Source organism: Suncus etruscus, chromosome 12 (genome assembly GCF_024139225.1).
Source record: "Suncus etruscus isolate mSunEtr1 chromosome 12, mSunEtr1.pri.cur, whole genome shotgun sequence".
Lineage (NCBI taxonomy): Eukaryota > Metazoa > Chordata > Mammalia > Eulipotyphla > Soricidae > Suncus > Suncus etruscus.
This window is the reverse complement of record NC_064859.1, coordinates 76,205,605-76,224,023: the sequence shown is the minus strand read 5'-3', so window position 1 is coordinate 76,224,023 and position 18,419 is coordinate 76,205,605. Positions and strand designations below refer to the sequence as shown.

Sequence of the window (18,419 nt, the reverse complement as noted above, 5' to 3'; positions counted from 1 at the left end):
ACTCCTGGCTGTCTGCTCAGAAATAGCTCCTGGCAGGCACGGGGGACCATATGGGACACCGGGATTTGAACCAACCACCTTTGGTCCTGGATCAGCTGCTTTCAAGGCAAACACCGCTGTGCTATCTCTCCGGGCCCGAAGTTAACACTTTTTAATCATAACTTTTTATAGTGAGAGCATTTAGGAATTTGCTTTCTTTGTGGCTTTTTTTTTTTTTTTGAATCGCCATAGGTAACAAAGTTACAAAGATATTTATAATTGATTTTCAGGCTTAAATTGTTCCAGCACCAATCCCTTCACCTGTGTCACTCTTCTTATTCTTTTTTTGGTTTTTGGTTTTTGGGCCACACTCAGCAGTGCTCAGGGGTTGAAATCGCTCGTGGTAGGCATGGGGGACCATATGAGATGCCGGGATTTGAACCACTGTCCCTCCTGGATTGGCTGCGTGCAAGGCAAACACTCTACTGCTGTGCTATCTCTCCGGCCCCACTCTATGATTTTTAAGTATGCAATGTAGTGTGACTGTTCTTACCAGCTTCTCTTTTCCTCTTTTGTGGTGCTAAGATTCAAACCCAGAGTTTCATACAGGCAAGGCAAGTACTTCCCTGCTGAACCACATTGCCATCACTAGCAGAGTTTTTAAAAATATTTTTCAATTTCCCTTTATTCCCATGACTTTTTTGTTGAAAATACCATACTGATAAGAGAAGTTTTTATTTGCATTTCTACCACCTTTAGTAACTATATCAAATAGTTATGTGTCTGTTGCTTAAGTCATGACCTATTGAAATTCTTGATTCCTTTAAAAAAATTTTTTTTTAGTTTTATACTTTAATCTGAAGGGCAAGAGCAAACTGTCATGGTTGAGACAGAAAAATTTAGATTTATTCTTTGACGTGAAGAAAGATTTGTCATCTTTAATTATAACTATGATATGTACTTATTGTAGAAAATTTAGAGAATAGGAAAGGCAGAAATGCAAGGGACTCATGTAGTTTGACAGTTAATCATTGTTTAACACTAATCTGTCATACTTTGCTTTTTTGTGTGTGTGTGGGAGGACCCTCCCAAGCAGGAGCATCGTAATCCTTCCAAGGGCAGATGGCTCAATTCTAAGGACTAAGAACTACATACCGCCTATATCCCAAAAGGTGGGAAAACACAAGAATCACTGCAACTATGTTTGGGGACCACTTGGGTGGTGCTCAGGAGTCTCCAAGGTCTCACCCTGTGATGCATGGGTAATTGGGTAATTGTTTTAGATACAATTTTATGGAATTTTGATATAAAGTGGCATTGGTGGGGCCCGGAGAGATAGCACAGCAGTGTTTGCCTTGCAAGCAGCCAATCTAGGACCAAAGGTGGTTGGTTCGAATCCCGGTGTCCCATATGGTCCCCCGTGCCTGCCAGGAGCTATTTCTGAGCAGACAGCCAGGAGTAACCCCTGAGCACCACCGGGTGTGACCCAAAAACCAAAAAAAAAAAAAAAGTGGCATTGGTGTACTACTGAGCAGAGGACCAGGAGTAAGCCCAGAACACTGCTGGCTATGGTCCCAAAATGAACACTGAGAATATACCTTTCCCCACCCAAGTATATACAAGCAGTTATAAGGGAAAATAAAAATAAACTGAAGAATATCAATGATTCAGGTTCTTAAAACATTGGGGGAGAAGCAAAGTAAGTAAAGATTTTATTCTTACCACTTGGTAGTTAGCTAATGGAATTGTTTAAATTGATGTACAATCATGATGACATTTGGAACTCTACTAAAATTATTTCTTCTCACTTTCTATTCTAGTTTGGAGGAATTCTTATTTTTTCTTTTTCTGTTGGGGTATTGGGCACACAGATAGATGCTGGCTCGGCACTCAGGAAGTACTCCAGGTGTGCTCTAGGACCATATATAGTTACCATGGATCGAACCCTGGTTGCCTCTCTTATTTTTTTTATTCCGTTTCTTTTCTTTTTTTTTTTGGCTTTTGGGCCACACCCGGCAGAGCTCAGGGGTTACTCCTGGCTCTATGCTCAGAAATTGCTACTGGCAGGCACGGGGGACCATATGGGATGCCAGGATTCGAACCACCAACCTTCTGCATGAAAGGCAAAAGTCTTGCCTCCATGCTATCTCTCCGGCCCTTTATTCCCTGTTTCTAAAATGTTTAGATTATAGGATTTATAAATTTTGGAAGTTGGTTGACCTTAGTGACCCTTTTTAATTTTACTCTCTGGGTCACATTAGTATTCCCATCTCTCTCTCTTTTTTTTTTTTTTTTTTTTGGTTTTTGGGCCACACCCGGCGGTGCTCAGGGGTTACTCCTGGCTGTCTGCTCAGAAATAGCTCCTGGCAGGCACAGGGGACCATATGGGACACCGGGATTTGAACCAACCACCTTTGGTCCTGGATCGGCTGCTTGCAAGGCAAACACTGCTGTGCTATCTCTCCGGGCCCCAAGTATTCCCATCTCTGATTCATTATCTCTACCTTTGTCTGTCTCTTTCTCTTGTCAGAAAGGATATACTAAGATGCATTTAATTTATTTCTATTTCATTATTGAAAATCTTTTGAAAATGTGTGTAAGAATTAGACTTTATGGTTTTGTTGGCTTCATTTTGGATTTTCATGTAAGCAATGGGTTGTTCATATATCTAAAGTGATTTATAATTTTTGTAGTTAGTATTCACTATTGTCTTTTATTCTCTTTCTAAGAGTTTTACATATTTTTAACTGTAAAGTAATACAAAATATTTATTTATTTATTTATTTATTTATTTATTTATTTATTTATCTTTTGGTTTTTGGGCCACACCCAGCGATGCTCAGGGGTTACTCCTGGCTGTCTGCTCAGAAATAGCTCCTGGCAGGCACAGGGGGACCATATGGGACACTGGGATTCGAACCAACCACTTTTTGGTCCTGGATCGGCTGCTTGAAAGGCAAACGCCACTGTGCTATCTCTTTGGGACGATTTGATATTTAGGATTGTACCCAGGACTCATGTGAGCAAAGCATTCACTATGCCTCTGAGCCATCTTCTTGGCTTAAGAGCTTTTCTTCTCTTTCTTTCCTTTTTTTTTTTTGAGGGCATGGGGGAACATCTAGCATGATCAGGGTTTGCTGGCTCTGCACTCTGAATTTCTGAATGGCTTGGGGGACCATATGGAACCCCGTTGGCTGTGTGCAAAGTAGGCACCCCAAACACTGTACTATTGCTCTGACCCCAGTGATCCCTTTTTCTTTTATTTCCTTTTTATTTTTATTATTATTTTTTGTTTTGCTTTTTGGGCCACACCCAGTGACACTCAGGGCTTACTCCTGGCTATGCGCTCAGAAGTCGCTCCTGGCTTGGGGGACCATATGGGACGCCGGGGAATCGAACCTCGGTCCGTCCTAGGCTAGCGCTGGCAAGGCAGACACCTTACCTCTAGCGCCACCGCGCCGGCCCCTACTTTTTTTTTTTTCTTTTTTAATAAAGAGAGTATAGAGTATAGACTTGGAACTGCTTTCTGGAATGCTTGTTATTTATAATGTCATGAAATGAATTAGGAGGCCATCTCTTTTAATACTTGACTGCTTTTTCATGAAGACACACTAGGGTAGGATTGGCATTATCTTTATTACCTGGGTGATTGTGATGAAGAATGTTTAATAAACGAGTGTTGTCTTTTTATACACTTCGTGGTTTTAGAGTTTACGTAATGGAAGTTAACAATACATGCTCTTTTAGGGCATGTATTCTTTTTGTGTTTCTTTTGTGTCTTGTAAATATTTGTTGATTGAACTAACAAATAATTCCTTTAAGTAACAGGACATAGAACTTGTAGAAGTATATCCCTGCTTGAAGATTTTAAAATATCACCCCAATAAATATTGATATATGTTCCTTTCATGTATTATTTGTAAGTTATGTATAGCAAGGAAAATGTATAAACATCTGTATATGCAGAGAGGTTGGATTTGAGAGGTAGAATTGGAAATAAAGCAGACAAGGTATTTTCTAGGTTTGTTGAGATATTTTAGGGAGTGTGGCTACCAAGTGACACTTGAGACCTAGGTGCCTGCCCTAGTAATTCTTAGTTATCTGAACTGGCAATTCGGTGTTTAGGCCTGTTTGCAGTACTGCAGGGTTCTGCAATGTTGAGGACCACCAGGTTTACCCTGGCAGTGCTTGGGAACCTCCGGGACTAAATCTGACTAGACCCTGCAATTCTTAGGAGGCCATGTAATACAAAGAATTGAACCTGCAAGTAGCATCTCTCTGGATCTGTGCTGAAACATTTTAAGCTAATTTTATTCAGTGTTTTGGTGGAGTAAAGACAGTTTTCTTTAAGTGAAGAGCCCCTGTCATTTATCATATGTCATCTGTTTCTACTTTGTGCCAACTTTTCTTTTCATTAAATGAAGCTATATCTTTTTAGATTCGTATCTAGGTGATGACTGTAGAAAAGTATTTAATGAATAAATTAAGGTGGAATCCTGATGGTATGTTCAAAGGATTAAGTTCTCTAAAATGGTATATTAGCTGTTATTTCTTTATTAATAAAGTGAAAAGCATAGCCGTAGGACATGAGGTTTTGGTCAGGAGTGTTATTTTGAGTCACTATGAATGATTTTTTTGCCACACCCAGTGGTGCCCAGTACATACTCTTGGGTCATTGTTCAAGTATCACATCTGGTGGGACTTAGGGTACCACATGTGCTGCAATCAAGCCCTGGATTGGCTGCGTGCAAGGCAAGTGCCCTACCTATTGTATATTGCTTTGGTGCACAATGAATTATTTTTTTCTCAGTCCCTTGCCTTTACTTCTGAATTATTGTTTTTATATATTTAAATACTGTAAAGTATTGTGATTTTACTAATATTTTAATTTAGGTTTCAAATGGTTATAAAGTAGTTAAGAGTAGTCAAAAGGTGTTGAAAATAGTCAGGTGTCATTATTTAGTAGGTTTGCTAAATCTTTTTATTGAGGTATAATTTACAAAGCACAAATTAGTAAATTTATTCAGTTGTATAACCAAGATGACAACTTATTTTACTTCAAATACTCTTGAGCATATTTACCATCAGTTTTGACACCCCAGTCCAACCAATTACTGATTTGATGTTTGTCTCCACAGTGGTGGCACAAGCTGTAAGGCATCTGCTTTGCATGCGCTGACATAGGGTGGACCGTGGTTCGATTCCCCAAGCCAGGAGTGAATTCTGAGCACATAGCCAGGAGTAACCCCTGAGAGTCACTGGGTGCCCCCGCCCCCCCCAAAAAAAAAGAATCCGAACAAACTCCATATAAGTAGTTATACAATATGTAGTTGTTTGTTCTGGAGTCTTTTTTTTTTTTTTTAATATGGAATGCTTCATTAATTTGCGTGTCATTCGCAGGGGCCATGCTAATCTTCTCTGTATCGTTTCAATTTTAGTATATGTGCTGCCGAAGCGAGCACATGTTCTGGATTCTTTTACCTTGTATATTGTTTTTGATGTCCAATTATGTTTTAGCATATATTCTTTCTCCTTTTTTTTTTTTTGTTTTTTTTTTTTTGGGGTCACACCCAGCAGTGCTCAGGGGTTACTCCTGGCTCCACGCTCAGAAATTGCTCCTGGCAGGCACAGGGGACCATATGGGATGCAGGGATTCGAACCAATGACCTTTTGCATGAAAGGCAAACACCTTACCTCCATGCTATCTCTCCGGCCCCATTCTTTCTCCTTTTTTGTTTGTTTGTTTGTTTGTTTGTTTGTTTTTGGGGTGAGGTCACACCTGGTGATGCTCAGGGGTTACTCCTGGCTCTGAGCTCAGAAATTGCCCTTGGCAGGCTCATGGGACCATATGGGATGCCAGGATTCAAACCACCATCCTTCCTGGATGTGCTGCCATGCAAGGCAAATGCTCTACCACTGTGCTATCTCTCCAGCCCCTTATTTCTCCTTTTTAATTGGTGAATGATGTTCTGTCACATAGATACAATTATTTTGTTTATGAATTCTCCATATGTGTAGAAATACTTTAAATTCTCTTGGCTAGATTCAAGAAGTGGATTGGCAGGTCATGTGGTAAATTTATGTTTAACTTTTAAGAAACTGATAAAATATTTTCTTCAGTGTTTTTACCATTATACATTTTGACAGCAGTGTCTGGAGGGAATCCATTTCTCCACATCTTTAGAGAATACTTGGTATTTTCTTTTCTTTTTGATTGTAGACATTGTAGTACGTTTTGCTGATGACATGGTACTGAGCCCCATTTTATGTGCTTGTTAATTTTGCTTGTGCTTTTGATTTTTGCTAATGTGCCAGGAGACTGCGCCAATTTGAATCTTTAAATTAATTTTGTCTTTAAATTAATTTTATCTTTGTGTAATTAACTAGTAAAATGAGGTTGATTTTGGATACCATAGGCAATTCTGTGGTTTAAAAATAGGATGCAAATACAGATCAGAGTCTGGTAGATTCTACTGAGTAGTCTCCCCACTTAAAAAGCCAGGCTTTTTTTTCTTAACTATTTCCTTTTATAGTAATATATAATGTGTATTTATCTCCCCCTCCCCCTTTTTGTTTTTTTTGGGGGGGGGGTTATATCTAGGGGTGTTCAGGGTTACTCTTGGCTCTCTGTTCAGGAGTCATTTTTCTTGGGACCGTATGAGATGCATCGAACCTGGGTTGGCAGTGTGCTAGGCAAACACCTTACCTGCGTGTATCTCTTCAGCCCTTATACATAAATCTTTTCAATTAAAATATTTTACTACTTAAAAAATAAAAGCGTAAAAACCAATATTTAAAACAGATGCTTTGAAAATTTAAAAACAACCTGTAAAGTTACCTTTTGCATCTAGGCAATGAATGAACCTATTGAGATTTGTAAGTTCAGCTCATAATAATGAGCGTACTAGTTGGGTTCTTTTTAAGCCACACATCAAGATAAAGTATTTGACATTAATATAAAAGTGAACTAGCTGTACTAATTAATTAACTAATGCTCTCAGTTTTAAAAATTTTGCTGTATTTGCAGATGTAGATTTTAGACTTAGGCATATCAGGGAAATTTTATTATGTAGAAAAATATATACAAGTAGCATAATAGTAAGTGATGTAATGAATTTTTTTTTTTATTTTGAGCTTTTATATCTTAGCTTATTAGCAATCTGGAGGCTAATACCTTCCAGATTTTAGGTAATGGTGCTTAAGTGCTTTAAAGATTTTTTCGGAATTACTGACACTTTTGTTTAATATATATAATTGATTCTAAGCACGGCAGTTTGGGCACTCGGGCTCAAAAAGGTTAGCCATCACTGCTCTAGACCATTTAGTTATCTCTCAGGCAGTTTCTTTGTGAGTAGAGTACTAAAGGACTCTGGCTTGACACTTTCTTCATCTCTGTGGTTTTTATTTTTAGTTTATTTATTTACTTTCATGAAATTACTCTGAACCTCTAAATCAACTTCACCTGCTTCTAATATTAAACACTAATATTTAACCTATTAATTGACACCCAAGTTCTGCAATTTATTTCACCTTTTCTCACCTTTTCTTGATAAGTACACAAGGTTCTATTGAACACTTCATATACTGGAATCCATTGTTCTTGCCTCTTGCCAGAATCCAGTTTTCTTGTCCTGTTTAATTTCTGTCTTACATGCCTGGAAAAAATGTGGAATTTGGATCATGTTGTTTCTTTCACCTACAGTCCTACACAAAAGATGTTTGTTGAGCACTGATTGAATGAAAACAAAACAAAACACAAACTACCCAGATTAATGGTCAGTAATTCTTAGTCTATAGTCAGTGTAAGAACTGTCAGAGCAGCTGAGCAATTCTTTTATTTTCCTAAGGAAGCTATTTTAAACATAAGAAAAACCATTGTCCACAGATGTTCCTTCTACTTCATGAGCAAACAGAAGACATTAAAAGGAGATCCCTTAAATTTCCAATTACTTGGCTCACCAGTTTATCTTTTCAGTACAGCTTGTTCTTCCTTTCCTTCTGTTTCAGTGGATGTGCACATCATTCTATCTCAGACTGCATTTTTAATTGTGCTTTGGATTTTATTCTCCCTTCTGATTAACTGTCTAAGCTTTCTCTAGTTCTGATCTCATCTTGCTAAATTTAGCCAAATGTCTCACCTAATACATCTCTAAAGAAATCTTAATTCTTTCTAGCTTCTTCCTCCTCCATCTTCAGCAAAACAGATTCTTAGATTTCTTTTTGTTTGCTTAAATTTCTATTTATTCACTCTTTAGAGACTATAGCCTTTCACTTAGGTAGTTCAGAATTATTGACACTTTTGTCAAAAGTGCTCTTTTTTTTTTATTTCTGCAACAGTAATGAGATCATCTTACTGTTTCTTCTCATGTTTCTTTTCTGCCTCTTCCTCTGCTAATCTAAACTTCCTTATTTCATACAAATTCTTTGATTTCTTCTTAATTTTGTATCTGTTTTTAGGACTTTACCATTGAAGGTCATATGTTCATGACCTTTAGTTTTTCATCTGAAAACTTGCCTTTGAACTAGCTCACAAATCCAGACCTGTGTATTGAGCATTTCTTCTTGGTTATATACCACAGACATTTTAATATCAGTTTACTACATTATTTTGCCTGCTTTTCTCTCAAATTTTCATTGCCTATGACCAGAGATTTAGTGGGTTTCTGCTATATAATCTAACTTTGATTTGAAGTCTGGATTCTTTTTTTTTTTTTTTTTTTTGGCTTTTGGGCCACACCCGGTAAAGCTCAGGGGTTACTCCTGGCTATGCACTCAGAAGTTGCTCCTGGCTTGGGGGACCATATGGGACACCTGGGGGTCGAACCGCGGTCCGTTCAAGGCTAGCCCAGGCAAGGCAGGCAGGCACCTTACCTCTAGCGTCATGGCCCGGCCCCGCCCCGAAGTCTGGATTCTTCATCCTTGATCTCACATTCCATCAACACAATCAGTTTTTGATTTACCTAAAAATGTTTCACTTTTTTCTTGTCACACTATTGTCTACTTCAACTTCTTATCACTTTTCTTATACTATTGTCTTGCCTTTTCTAGTCTTCAGTTCATTTTCTGCACTGCTTAAGCAAATCTAAATAACTATTATTTCTAAGTGTTTAAATGACTTTCCCATTAACTCAGGGAAAATTTAAAATTTTATTAGGTTCTTACAGAAATTGTTCATGATCCAACTTCTGACTTTAAAAATCCTATCTCTTGTCACTTATTTTTCTTTTTATTTAAATTTAACTATGTTAAATGACTTTATTTGAAGTAACTTTTTCTTATTTCCACTTATTTTACTTGCAGATTCTTTTGTTTAGAATACAAGTGCAGACACTCCAAATATTGCAAACACTTAGTACATGGAAATAGTTATTATTGTTATATTATTGTTATTGAAGTCAGATTCTGAAATGGGAAGGACAAACATATTGGATTGATATTTTCAGAAACTTGTCCAACTATGTATTTAATTGTAATGGATAATTAATTTGTAGAATTCATGAAAATAATTTTTGTTTGGCTTTTTCAGCCATACCCAGTGGTGCTGAAGGGTTTCTTCTGGCTCTGCAATCAGGACTCATTCCTGGTGGGCTCTGGGGACTATATGGGATGGTCCAAGGATCCTGGGTTGGCTCTGCAAGGCAAATGCCTTACCTGCTGTACTATAGGCAGGTATAGTTCTGGCCCCAAAAAGAAGGTGGTGGTTGTCCTCCTCCTCTTTCTTCTTCCATAGAGCAGTTTCCTCTGCCTTTCTTCTTCTCTTTCTTCCTACACCTTCCTCTCCACTTTCTCCATCTTCTTCTTGCAGTGTTTCAAGTACTCAGGTAATTTCATGTTTCTGTGAGCAGTTCTTTTTTTGAGGAACATGTATAAACTGGTCAGTGGAAAATGGTAACATAAATTGGGACATAAAACTTTTAATTATTTTTAATTTAAAAAATGGGTGGTAGATTTGGGCTACACCTGGTGGTGCTCATGGATTACTCCAGTCTCGGCTCACGACTTCAAGTGGGTCCTGGTGATCATAGAGAATGCTGGTGAGTGAGCCCAAGTAGGCACTATGCAAGGCAAGTGCCCTACCTACTTACTATTGCTCTTGCCCCTTACATTTTTTGTTTGTTTTTGGGCCACACCTGTCTGTGCTCAGTGATTACTCTTGGTTCTGCACTCAGAAATTACTGTTGTCAGGCTCGGAACCATATGGGATGCTTGGGATTAAACCGGGGTTGGCTGCATGCAAGGCAAATGCACTATCCACTGTGCTATCACTCTGGCCCCCTCATAAAACTTTAAATGATAGAAAATAGATCATTAAAATAAATTTTGAATAAGTACTTGATACTTAGCTTATCAAGTAGAGATGTTTGTAATGCTGAGTCTTTATTTGGTTTTGGGGCCATAACTGGTGGCACACAGGTTATTCCTGGTTTTGTATTCAGCAATTACTCCTGGCAGGCTTAGGGGACTGACTGACTGTATGGGATGCTGGGATCAAACTCAGGTTGGTTGCATGCAAGGCAAATGCCCTACCCTCTGTGCTATTGCTCCAGTTCCTCCTGTATCTTAAAGTTTAAAGTTTTTTTTTTTTTTTTTTGGTTTTTGGGTCACACCCAGCAGCGCTCAGGGGTTACTCCTGGCTCTATGCTCAGAAATCGCTCCTAGCAGGCTTGGGGGATCATATGGGATGCCAGGATTTGAACCAATGACTTTCTGCATGAAAGGCAAACGCCTTACCTCCATGCTATCTCTCCAGCCCCAAGTTTAAAGATCTTAGCAATAATGATATTAACAAAACAGGTAGTTCTTATGTGGTAGGTAGTATTTTGGAGCACTTATTAATTTGTTGGATTAATTTCATTTTCTCAATAACATCTAAATGACATGTTTTTTTTTCCCCCTCATGGCTACAAGATTTTTATCTTTCGGATTTAGTTCTTTATTGGGCTCCCCCCACCCCCACCCAGTGGTGCTCAGGTCATATTCCTGGTTCTCTGCTCAAGGGTCACTTCTGGCAAGTCGAGGGACCAGGAGGTGCTAGGAATTGAGCCCATATCAGCCATGTGTAAGGCAAGCACTTTGCTGTCCTGCTCTCATTCCCTGTTGTACATCTTATGGACTTTTCTCTGTATGTAAGTTTCTTTTATGATCTTGCTGCTTTTAGTATTTGTCTCTATCTTTGGATTTTGTCATTTTAAGTACAAATTGTCGGGCCCGGAGAGATAGCACAGTGGCGTTTGCCTTGCAAGCAGCCGATCCAGGACCAAAGGTGGTTGGTTCGAATCCCGGTGTCCCATATGGTCTCCCGTGCCTGCCAGGAGTTATTTTTGAGCAGACAGCCAGTAGTAACCCCTGAGCACCGCCAGGTATGGCCCAAAAACCAAAAAAAAAAAAAAGTACAAATTGTCTTGAAATTTTCTTAGTGGGGATCTGTTTTCACTAGGACCCTTTGAGCCTCTTTAATCTTGGTGTCTGTAATCCTCAACCTAGGAAATCCCCCACCCCACTACACATACTTGCCAGAGCTCAGGGCTTATTCCTTGCTCTGTACTCAGGGATCACTGCTGGCAGGACTTGAGGGACATTTTGTGGATTAAATTTAGGTGGGTCACAATGCAAGGTGGTATGTCTCATCTGAATCTTTCTAAAGTAATTTTCAGGGTCTGTTCTTGATTGTTCAGAAGTGTTCCTTGGCATTGTTTGGCAAACCACGTGCATGAAGTGATTTGAACCGGAGTCAGTTGCATGCCAGGCAAGGTCTTTACCTCCTTTACTATCTCATCTCTTCTACAGTCCTTCTACTTACTCTGTGGAATTTACCTGTTTCTTTGCTTACATAGTAATTTCTTTCATTGTTGTCATATACTGCCAATTTTATTTTTTTTGGATGCTATATGTATATATATTTATCTTTATATTACTTTAAATGGTCTTGAATTTTGTACTGGGATGTGGTTGTTTTCTTGTAAATAGTTTGATCCTTTTGGTGTGTGTGATTGACCTCATAATTATGTGATAGGTGACAGAACATGAACATCTCAGTTAGTAGCATTAAGATAGAGTGCTTAGTGAGCTTATAAAGGTTTAGAAGTTAGGTTTAATTTAATTTAATGTTAATTTAGAAGTTAAACTTAAAATAGTGGGACAGTTCATACTCCATTTCAAGTCTTTCTGACCCCAGGATATACTTTTTGCTAATCCACACCTTTCTAATACCTTTCAATCATAATTTTGAAAGACCTTTTGGTTAGTAAAATTTCTTAGGTATGAATACCATGTACAAGCGACTACACTAGTTGTTTCTTTACATTAGTTAATAAAGAATGAGAAGTTACAGTAGACTTTATTGAAAATATAGGGTTGAAAACAACCATATATTCTAGGTTAGTGCCAATTCCAACTATTGGTTTATATGACATAGATGAATGTTACTCTGAAGACTTGAACCTAGACTACTTAAATAAACCTTCAATAATTTGTTGTTGTCCCATCAATTTGATGCAAAACTTTATGATTAGCTTAAATTTACTATGCTTCCATTTAGAGTAAAAACCTTTATTAATTTATTTCGATTTTATTTAGTTGTTTGGAGTGAAGCAAGAACTTATTTTTTGAAACTCACTTAGAAATATGTGAGGGAAGAGGGAGGGAGAAGTGGTGTAGTTAGGAGAGAATATGAGAGTGGAAATAGGTAAGCAAAGAAATAACGACACAAGTAAGCAAGATTCGTGTTCCAGGGAAAGCTTGGGCTTAAAGAACAAACCACTTTTAGTTTATTCTAATGCTCTTAATTCATTGAGAAAATTTGATGCTTTTATGAGGGTTTTGCTTCATTTTATTGCTTGAGCCTACATTTAACTGAAGTTCTGATGTAATTAAGTCATAACAGAATACATTAACATTACATGAGCTTTTGGGCTTCAAGAACTACTTAAAATATATGATCATATCACATGTTTCTTAAAGGAATTTAATTTTTGTAATCTGTTATGGTAAAATATCTTCAAAGTCTGGTTGTTTCAGAACCTGTTTTACTTGTTATTTCCTAACTGATTGCATACTTGAAAAAGAAATTCAGTAGTGAAAGTGACAAATGCCAAAACTATTGAGAATAGGTTCTTGTTTGTATAACCTTTTAGTTTGTTGAGTCTTTTCTTTTTTGGAATACAGGAAGTACTATGGAGGAATTTGTCATTCCTGACTACTTGCACAGTAGCCAAATTATAGAATCTTTAATGCTATTTTTATTATTTTATAAATCTGACATGATTTTTCTCTTTATTGATAAAGTATGGATGTAAATTTAACTAGGGAAATTAAGAAAAACAATTTTGGTGCTAGGGAATGAATTTTGGACTTAATGTATGTAAAGCAGGCAGTGTACCACTTTCCCCCTTGCACTGTAAAATTTTTTTAGATTATATACACAAGTGTATAAATTCCAATTTTTAGTTTTGTGCTTAAACCTATGTATTGTATTCCTCTTCTACATACTCTGATACTGGATATGTGTAGTATCTCTTTTGCTTTTATAATACTTTCCTATGTTGCCACTTTCTCAAGCTTGAGAGCTATAGTTGAAGATGGTTATTTTTCAGTGAATTTTAATATTTATACGCAGTTTTTTTGGTGTCAAGGATTGAACCCAGGATTTCACCCATGTAATAATCATTTTTGGGAGTGGAGGAGGGCAGGCATTTGGGCCATATCTGACAGTACTCAGGTGCTATTTCCTAAGCATTCTGCTTAGGAGTGACTCCTGGCTATGCTCAGGGCACTGTATGTGGTATCAGGGACCAAATCGGGACCTGCAGCCAGCTATTTGCCTTTCTTTCTGTAATTTCTCTGGTACCAAAACCATGATGTCACATCCCTTGTAATATTTTTATTTATTTATTTTTGACCACTCTCAGGCATTACTCCTGGCTCTGCGCTCAGAATAACTTCGGGCAGGCTCTGAAGACTATATGATCTAATGGGGTGGGTGCGTGCTGACAAATGCACTCCCTGCTATGCTATCTCTTCGACCTATCTTACAATCTTATCTATCTATAAACTATGCATACACTTAATAAATATGAGTCATTATTTATATGTAACTATGTTAGTTGAACTAAAATAAATTCAGCTCTGAAGTTACACAGATTTATTTTAAGTGCCAATAATCACATGGCTAACAGTTATATTGGATATATCGTGCAGATACAATATCTGTTCAGTTTCTGAAATGCATTTTATTAAGAATATGGTCTAAAGGAGTGCTTAGTATAGTTATTTTCAAAATGCCATTTAACAATGTAATTACTAGATTAGAAGCCACTTGAGTTTAAGACCCTTACCTTATTTGACTATCTTGTGTGCAGTTAGGGCATGAATATTATATTCTTTTTTTAAATATTATATTCTTAACTTATAGCAATTGTCAGTTTATTACTTTGATAAACTATCTTCTTTTTTGTTTTTGTTTTTGTGTCACACCCTGGAGTGCTTCGGGCATACTCCTAGCTCTGTGCTCAGGGGTCACTCCTGGCCAGGCTCTGGAGACTCTCTGGAGTCTTGTGAACCTAAAGTACGGGAGATTCTTACCATTATATTACTGCTTTGCCACATGAATGGTCTGTTTTCATAGGTTTTGCCTGTGGCTGAGAATATTTATGAAGTTGGACTAAGAGAATAGTTTTGGGAACATATTTCTTTTTCTTGCTTTTTGGTTTTTGGGTCACCCCTGGCAGCGCTCAGGGGTTACTCCTGGCTCTGTGCTCAGAAATCGCTCCTGGCAGGCTCGGGGACTGTACGGGATTTGAACCATGCCTTATCTCCATGCTATCTCTCCGGCCCCAATATTCATTTCTTTTAAGACACTGGTGCTGCAGGGCTGGATCTATATAGCACAGCGGTAGGGCATTTGCCTTACACAGGACAGTCCCGGATTCGATTTTCAGCATCTTATATGCTCCCCTGAGCCTGCCAGGAGCAATTTCTGAGCGCAGAGCCAAGAGTAACCCCTGAGCACCACTGGGTTTGGCCAAAAACAGAACAAAAATGAACAGAAAGACTCTGGTGCTGTAATTTGTGTTAAATAAACCAAATTGAAGAGTGAGTGACTGGTGGTATGCACCGGTATCCACACATTAAGCACTATTTGCCTTTTTTCTTTTAGTTCTTTTTTGTTGGACAAAAGATTTTGGATATACTTTATTTAAGGAGAAAGACATTCATATGTTAAGCATTATATTTGCTTCACTTTATCATGTGCTTCAATATGGTTTAACTATTTGAATCTGTCTTTATTGGTAAATAAAAAACAGTGATTCATGAGAGCTAGAGTATTGGGCAAATTTAGTTATGATATGGCTTTCTAACTTTTTTATTTGTGTGTTCATTTTTTTCTGCCTGGGTTTACTTCTGGCTTTGCACTCAGGAATCGTGGTGCTCAGGGGGGGACCATATGGGATGCAGAACAAGCACCTTTTACCCATTGTATTATCTTTCTGGCCTCTCAGAACTTTTGTAAGTTGATTTCAACAGTGTGCGCACTAGCAGTCCTGAAAAGCAGAATTATACTGGAAGAGTATGCAAGTATAAAGCACATGGAGTCTATAAATTCAATCCTTAATACAGCATGTTGCCCACTCCCATCACTGCCTACTCCCCGCACACATGTACACATAAGTCATTCTCAGTGTATGCCTGGTGACCCTGTAACATCTCAAACCACAGGCTTAAATATAAAGCTCTACATAGTTCTATCTGATCTGACTCTCCTCTTGAGCAGCCATCTTTCCCAGCATTGGTGGGTATGACTTTTTTGTTTTGTTTTGTTTTTTGGGCCATACCGGGTGACGCCCCAGGGGTTACTCCTAGCTATGCACTAAGAAATCACTTCTGGCTAGGGGGACCATATGGGAAACCGGGGATCGAACCGCGGTCCATCCTAGGTCAGCCGTGTGCAAGGCAAATGCCCTACTGCTGTGCCACTGCTCCGGCCCCCATAATGGGTATGCCTTTTATTTAAAATACCCAGAAAAACAAAATTAATATATATAGTTTGTATTTTGTTTTCTGTAGATAATGGGTTTGATGGCATTTAAATTTGGAGACTATGAAGTCTTTGGGGGGGGGGGCTTGGGCCACACCTAGTGGCACTGGGATTAATCCTGGTTCTGTGCTCCTGGAAGGCTTGGGGGGGGGCATAGAGGTTGCCTGAGATTGAACCCGGCTAGGTCCCGGGTTGGCCACGTGCCAGGCAAATGCCCTATCTACTGTGCCTCCACAATCTTTATTTTTATACATGAATAAATGCTTACCTTTAAGATACTGGCATTGCATTTTGTGTTGATTAATCCATATTCAAGTATGAGCGACCTGTGGTATGTGCCAGCATCAATGTATTAAGCACTATAGTCTAGTTAGTAATTGTCTTGTTATAGTAATTATAAGTAAAGTATAAACATAATATAGACTTGTTAGTATTTTTTCTTTTTCCTTTTGTTGGAAAAAGAATTTTGGATATACTATATAAGGAAAAGATTTTTTCAAGGACATTAATATGTAAAATTCAGTGTATACTTGAATCGAATAAATCATACATTCATGTATGCTCTATGTTGAAAATTATATTGATGCCAAGAAATGTTTGGTGCCAAGAAATGTACTAGTAAACGAAGTCTGGAACTATTCATGTGTTACTTTAAGTATTCTTTATTTGTTTTTATTTTTGGGGGGGAGGCAAAGGGATCAAACCTGGTGTCACTCTTGGGATACCCCTGGTTCTGCACTTAGAAATCGCTCCTTTTAGGCTTGGGGTGATAGATCATATGGGATGCTGGGGATCAAACCTGGGTCCATCTTGGGTTGCCATGTGCAAGGCAAACACTCTACCTCTGTGCTATCACTCCGGCCCTTACTTTAAGTATTCCTTTTTGTTTGTGTTTTTTTGGGCCATAACCAGTGATGCTCAGGGGTTACTCCTGGCTGTGCACTCTGAAATTACTTCTGGTTTTGGGGGGCCATATGGGATGCCGGGGGATCGAACCATGGTTCATCCTAGGTTAGCGTGCGCAAGGCAGAAGCCCTACTGCTTGTGCCACCACTCCAGCCCCTATTTAAAGTACTTTATTTTCCAGCATCTAAGACGACCCCCTACTTTTCCTGTTAAAATATAGGGTTTGGGCTATATTCACTAAATAAGACTACCTCTCTTTTAACGCACACCAAATGGAAATCAAATATCGTAAGAGATAAAGAGTTAACAAAGGTTAACAGTATATGTTTAATAAAGCTAGACTTTGGAGTGTCAATAATCATTTTACATTTGCAGTGAATAACTGTGATCTACATTGAGAGCAGGGAGAGGGGGATCTTTCAAGAGCAGCAGGCTGGGGTGCAGTGATTAATAGGACAGCTAGAGGGAGACAGAGTGCCTCCTCTGAGTCCCATAAAAGCTGAATAGAGGATTGAGCACCAGAAGGCCGCATACCAGCAATGACACCTGGCAGCTGCATGGGATGCAGTGCTTGAAAACTCCTTTGTGTGTGCCCTGAAAGTTTAATCAGGATAAGCAGAGGACTGAGTGATGACGCCAAACAGCTGGATGGGATACGGTGGTAAAGGGTGTGTGTGTGTGTGATCACTTAACCTCTGAAGCTGGAGTGTTTCAGCATGCTGTATATGCATCTTGAAATAGGAGATTATTATTCTGAGATTCAAGTTACTGATCCGGTAGGGTTTTTTCCTGCCCATTTTTAGTATAAGTTTATTTATGCAAAAACATACCTTTCTTATGTTCGCATATAAATTTTTGGAGGGTCTACACCTGGTGGCGTTCAGGGGTTATTCCTCTGGCAGGCTCGATGGACCATATGGCTGCTGGGGATTGAACTGGGGTCGGCTGCGTGCAAGGCAAATGCCCCATGCACTGTGCTATTGCGTTTTATATTTAAAAATTTAAGCCCCCCCCCCAAAATTTTAAGCCCCTTTATATATATAAAATTTAAGCTTACCTACTTCTTAGCATTTCCAAGAAATTTTCTCATTAGTTTTGTTAGCTATATTACATGTATTAGCTTCTCATTAGCTATATTACATGTCACTTATCTATTACTCCACAAAAGAATTTTGGGGGGCCAGAGAAGGTAGCATGGAGGTAAGGTGTTGGCAAGGTTGAATCCCAGCATCTCAGATGCCAGGAGCGATGGAGCGATTTCTGAGCGTAGAGCCATGAGTAACCCCTGAGCGTTGCCATTGTGACCAAACACACACACACACACACACACACACACACACACACACACACACACACACACACACACACACACACACACACGGAGCGATTTCTGAGCGTAGAGCCATGAGTAACCCCTGAGCGTTGCCAGTGTGACCACACACACACACACACACACACACACACACACACACACACATACACTCTCTTCTAGGAAAAGGCT

At 38.7% G+C, this 18,419-nt stretch overlaps 1 protein-coding gene and 1 non-coding gene across 2 annotated transcripts in view; one reads left to right on the top strand and one right to left on the bottom strand.

Moving 5' to 3' along the window:
• Positions 1–18,419, top strand: part of ROCK2 (Rho associated coiled-coil containing protein kinase 2) — a 124,133-nt gene that overhangs the window by 10,734 nt on the left and 94,980 nt on the right. The gene's annotated exons all lie outside the window — the stretch shown is intronic.
• LOC126025195 (U6 spliceosomal RNA) lies at positions 5,339–5,441 on the bottom strand. The gene has a single exon (XR_007501238.1). It is a non-coding gene; the product is annotated as a U6 spliceosomal RNA (small nuclear RNA).